Raw genomic sequence first — 6,062 nt, 5'->3', positions numbered from 1 at the left:
AATTGAATAGAAAACAGTAGTACTTTGCATTAATCTTTGAAGAACAGCAGAGCTCCACACCTTAATCTATGGGGTGTAGAAACTCTACCGTTTAAATTATATAAGTGAAAGGTCCAGGCATGGCCGAGATGGCCAGCCCCCAAAACGTGATCTAAGATAGCATACAACTGATCAAAGATTCCAAATACAATAGTAAAAGGTCCTATTTATAATAAACTAGCTACTAGGGTTTACAGATGTAAGTAATTGATGCATAAATCCACTTTCGGGGCCCACTTGGTGTGTGCTTGGGCTGAGCTTGAGTGTTTCACGTGTAGAGGTCCTTCTTGGAGTTGAACGCCAGTTTTTGTGCCAGTTTGGGCGTTCAACTCTGGTTTTGGCTCCTTTTCTGGCGCTGGACGCCAGATTTGGGCAGAAAGCTGGCGTTGAACGCCAGTTTACGTCGTCTATTCTTGGCCAAAGTATGGACTATTATATATTTCTGGAAAGCCCTGGATGTCTAATTTCCAACGCAATTAGAAGTGTGCCATTTCGATTTCTGTAGCTCCAGAAAATCCACTTTGAGTGCAGGGAGGTCAGAATCCAACAGCAACAGCAGTCCTTTTTCAACCTCTGAATCTGATTTCTGCTCAAGTCCCTCAATTTCAGTAAGAAAATACCTGAAATCACAGAAAAACACACAAACTCATAGTAAAGTCCATAAATGTGAATTTAACATAAAAACTAAAGAAAACATCCCTAAAAGTAACCAGATCCTACTAAAAACATACTAAAAACAATGCCAAAAAGCGTATAAATTATCCGCTCATCACAACACCAAACTTAAATTTTTGCTTGTCCCCAAGCAACTGAAAATCAAATAGGATAAAAAGAAGAGAATATACTATAAATTCCAAACTATCAATGAAACAGAACTTCAATCATATGAGCGGGACTTATAGCTTTTTGCCTCTTGAATAGTTTTGGCATCTCACTTTATCCATTGAGGTTCAGAATGATTGGCATCTATAGGAACTTCAGATTTCGAATAGTGTTATTGATTCTCCTATTTCAGTATGATGATTCTTGAACACAGCTTCTTTATGAGTCTTGGCCGTGGCCCTAAGCACTTTGTTTTCCAGTATTACTACCGGATACATAAATACCACAGACACATAATTGGGTGAACCTTTTCAGATTGTGACTCAGCTTTGCTAAAGTCCCCAATTAGAGGTGTCCAGGGTTCTTAAGCACACTCTTTTTTTGCTTTGGACCTTGACTTTAACCGCTCAGTCTCAAGTTTTCACTTGACACCTACACGCCACAAGCACATGGTTAGGGACAGCTTGGTTTAGCCGCTTATACCAGGATTTTATTCCTTTAGGCCCTCCTATCCACTGATGCTCAAAGCCTTGGGATCCTTTTTATTTCCCTTGCCTTTTGGTTTTAAGGGTTATTGGCTTTTTCTGCTTGCTTTTTCTTTTTCTTTCTATTTATTTATATATTTTTTTTGCCTATTTTTTTTTTCTGCAAGCTTTGTTCTTTGCTGCTTTTTCTTGCTTCAAGAATCATTTTTATGATTTTTCAGATTATCAAATAACATGTCTCCTAGTCATCATTCTTTCAAGAGCCAACATATTTAACATTCTTAAACAACAACTTCAAAAGACATATGCATTGTTCAAGCATACATTCAGAAAACAAGAAGCATTGTCACCACATTAATATAATTAAACTAAGTTCAAGGATAAATCCGAAACTCATGTACTTCTTGTTCTTTTGATTTAAAACATTTTTCATTTAAGAGAGGTGATGGATTCATAGGACATTCATAACTTTAAGACATAGTTACTACTACTAATGATCATGTAATGAAGACACAAACATAGATAAGCACCTAACATAGAAAACGAAAAACAGAGAAAGCAAGAACAAGGAATGAATCCACCTTAGTGATGGTGGCGTTTCCTTCTTGAGGAACCAATGATGTCCTTGAGCTCTTCTATGTCTCTTCCTTGTCTTTGTTGCTCCTCCCTCATTGCTTTTTGATCTTCTCTTATTTCATGAAGCATGATGGAGTGCTCTTGATGTTCCACCCTTAGTTGTCCCATATTGGAACTCAATTCTCCTAGGGAGGTGTTGATTTGCTCCCAATAATTTTGTGGAGGAAAGTGCATTTGAGGCATCTCAGGGATCTCATGGAAATGAGCTTCTTGCGCCTCTTGAGCTCCATGACTGGGCTCTCTTGCTTGCTCCATCTTCTTCTTAGTGATGGGCTTGTCCTCTTTAATGAGGATATCTCCCTCTATGTCAATCCCAGCTGAATTGCATAGGTGGCAAATGAGGTGAGGAAAGGCTAACCTTGCCATAGTGGAAGACTTGTCAGCCACCTTGTAGAGTTCTTGAGGTATAATCTCATGAACTTCCACCTCTTCTCCAATCATGATGCTATGGATCATGATGGCCCGGTTTATAGTAACTTCAGACCGGTTGCTAGTGGGAATGATTGAGCATTGAATGAACTCCAACCATCCTCTAGCTACAGGCTTGAGGTCCAATCTTCTTAGTTGAACCGACTTGCCTTTGGAGTCAACCTTCCATTGAGCTCCTTCTACACATATGTCCATGAGGACTTGGTCCAACCTTTGATCAAAGTTGACTCTCCTTGTGTAGGGGCGTGCGTTCTCTTCCATGTTTGGCAAGTTGAACGCCAACCTCACATTTTCCGGACTAAAATCTAAGTATTTCCCCCGAACCATTGTAACATAGTTCTTTGGATCCGGGTTCTTACTTTGATCATGGTTCTTGGTGATCCATGCATTGGCATAGAACTCTTGAACTATTAGGATGCCGACTTGTTGGATGGGATTTGTTAGAACTTCCCAACCTCTTCTTTGAATTTCATGTCGGATCTCCGGATACTCATTTCTTTTGAGTTTGAAAGGGACCTCGGGGATCACCTTCTTCTTGGCCACAACATCATAGAAGTGGTCTTGATGGGCTTTGGAGATGAACCTTTCCATCTCCCATGACTCGGAGGTGGAAGCTTTTGTCTTCCCCTTCCCCTTTCTAGAGGATTCTCCGGTCTTAGGTGCCATCAATGGTAATGGAAAAACAAAAAGCTTATGCTTTTACCACACCAAACTTAGAATATTGCTCACCCTCGAGCAATAAACAAAAGAATAGAAGAAGAAGAAGAAGAAATATGGAGAGGGAGAGGGAGATGTGGTTTCGGCCAAGAGGAGTGTAGAGGGATGTGTTGTGTGAATTTGATGAAGAATGGAGGTCTTTATATAGGGAAGAGAGGGGGGGAAGGTTTCGGCCATATGGGTGGGTTTGGGTGGGAAATTGGTTTTGAATTTTTGAAGGTAGGTGGAGTTAATGAGGTAGGTTTATGGGGAAGAGTGGATGGATGTGAGCGGTGAAGAGGTGATGGGGAAGAGAGTTTGAGGTGATTGGTGAAGGGTTTTTGGGGAAGAGTGTTTATGGGGTTGTGTGAAAGAGAGTGGTGAGAAGAAGTGAGTGGAGGTAGGTGGGGATCCTGTGGGGTCCACAGATCCTGAGTGGGTCCTGTGGGGTCCACAGATCCTGAGGTGTTCAAGGATTTACATCCTTGCACCCATTAGGCATGTAAAAATGCCTTTGCACACAACTCTGGGCGTTCAGCGCTAGGTTGGTGGCCATTTTGGGCCTTCAACGCCCATTTGTGTGCCATTTTTGGCGTTGAACGCCAGAACCATGCCTGTTCTGGCGTTCAGCGCCCAGAAGCTGCCCATTTTGGGCATTCAGCGCCAGCACCATGCTCTGTTCTGGCGCTGAACGCCAGATAGATGCTCCTCCAGGGTGTGATTTTTCTTCTGCTGTTTTTGATTCCGTTTTCAATTTTTATATTTATTTTGTGACTCCACATGATCATGAACCTACAAAGACATATAACTAAGGAGAATATAGTTAGATAAATAAAAATTGGGTTGCCTCCCAACAAGCGCTTCTTTAATGTCAATAGCTTGACAGTGGGCTCTCATGGAGCCTTACAGATGTGCAGAGCTTTGTTGAGACTCTCCAACACCAAACTTAGAGTTTGGATATGGGAGTTCAACACCAAACTTAGAGTTTGGTTGTGGCCTCCCAACACCAAACTTAGAGTTTGCCTGTGGGGGCTCTGGTTGACTCTGCTTTGAGAGAAGCTTTTTTTGCTTCCTCTCCATGGTTGCAGAGGGAGATCCTTGAGTTTTAAACACAAGGGAGTTCTCATTCCATTGAAGGACTATTTCACCTCTGTCAACATCAATCACAGCTCTTGCTGTGGCCAGGAAAGGTCTTCCTAGGATGATGGATTCATCCTCTTCCTTTCCAGTATCCAGGACTATGAAATCAGCAGGGATGTAAAGGCCTTCAACCTTTACTAACACGTCCTCTACTTATCCATAAGCCTGTTTTCTTGAATTGTCTGCCATCTCTAATGAGATTTTAGCAGCTTGCACCCCATAGATTCCCAGTTTCTCTATTACAGAGAGGGGCATGAGGTTTATCCCTGAACCAAGGTCACACAGAGCCTTAAAGATCATGGTGCCTATAGTACAAGGTATTATGAACTTTCCAGGATCCTGTCTCTTCTGAGGCAATGTCAGTTAATCCAGATCACTTAGTTCATTGACGAACAAGGGAGGTTCAACTTCCCAAGCATCAATGCCAAATAATTTGGCATTCAGCTTCATGATTGCACCAAGAAACTTGGCAGTTTGCTCTTCAGTAACATCCTCATTCTCTTCAGAAGAGGAATACTCATCGGAGCTCATGAAGGGCATAAAGAGGTTCAATGGAATCTCTATGGTCTCTAGATGAGTCTCAGATTCCTTTGGTTCCTCAGAGGGAAGCTCCTTATTGGTCACTGGACGTCCCAAGAGGTCTTCCTCCTTGGGATTCACGTCCTCCTCTCCCTCATTGGGTTTGGCCATTTTGCTTATGTCAATGGCCTTGCACTCTCCTTTTGGATTCTCTTCTGTATTGCTTGGGAGAGTACTGGGAGGGATTTCAGTGATCTTTTTACTCAGCTGGCCCACTTGTGCTTCCAAATTTCTAATGGAAGACCTTGTTTCATTCATGAAGCTCACAGTGGCCTTGGATAGATCAGAGACTAGATTTTGCCAAATTAGAAGTATTTTGTTCAGAGTTCTCTGTCTGTTGCTGAGTGGATGATGGAAAAGGTTTATTATTGCTAAACCTGTTTCTTCCACCATTATTAAAGCCTTGTTGAGGCTTTTGATTCTTCCATGAGAAATTTGGATGATTTCTCCATGATGAGTTATAGGTGTTTCCATAAGGTTCACCTAAATAATTTACCACTGCTATTGCAGGGTTTTCAGGATCATAAGCTTCTTCTTCAGAAGATGCCTCTTGAGTACTGTTGGATGCAGCTTGCATTCCATGCAGACTCTGAGAGATCATATTGACTTGCTGAGTCAATGTTTTATTCTGAGCCAATATGGCATTCAGAGTATCAACTTCAAGAACTCCCTTCTTCATAGGCGTCCCATTACTCACAGGATTCCTTTCAGAAGTGTACATGAACTGGTTATTAGCAACCATGTCAATGAGTTCTTGAGCTTCTGCAGGCGTTTTCTTTAGGTGAATGGATCCACCTGCAGAAGTGTCCAGTGACATCTTTGATAGCTCAGATAAACCATCATAGAATATATCCAGGATGGTCCATTCTGAAAGCATGTCAGAAGGACACTTTTTGGTCAACTGTTTGTATCTTTCCCAAGCTTCATAGAGGGATTCACCTTCTTTCTGTCTGAAGGTTTGAACATCAGCTCTAAGCTTGCTCAGCTTTTGAGGAGGAAAGTACTTGGCTAAGAAAGCCGTGACCAGCTTATCCCAAGAGTTCAGACTGTCTTTGGGTTGAGAATTCAACCATAATCTAGCTCTATCTCTTACAGCAAAAGGGAAAAGCATGAGCCTGTAGACTTCAAGATCTACTCCATTAGTCTTAACAGTATCACATATCTGCAAGAATTCAGTTAAGAACTGAAAAGGATCTTCAGATGGAAGTCCATGAAACTTGCAGTTCTGCTGCATCA

The 6,062-nt window shown here is 41.8% G+C and overlaps 1 non-coding gene across 1 annotated transcript; it reads left to right on the top strand.

The window, feature by feature from the left end:
* The first annotated feature begins 5,697 nt into the window (after positions 1–5,697).
* On the top strand, positions 5,698–5,805 carry LOC112780702 (small nucleolar RNA R71). The gene has a single exon (XR_003191520.1). It is a non-coding gene; the product is annotated as a small nucleolar RNA R71 (small nucleolar RNA).
* Positions 5,806–6,062: the final 257 nt, after the last annotated feature.

The sequence above is a fragment of the Arachis hypogaea genome, chromosome 19 (genome assembly GCF_003086295.3).
Source record: "Arachis hypogaea cultivar Tifrunner chromosome 19, arahy.Tifrunner.gnm2.J5K5, whole genome shotgun sequence".
NCBI lineage: Eukaryota > Viridiplantae > Streptophyta > Magnoliopsida > Fabales > Fabaceae > Arachis > Arachis hypogaea.
Note: the sequence above shows the minus strand (reverse complement) of the source record. Positions and strands in the feature narration are given on the sequence as shown.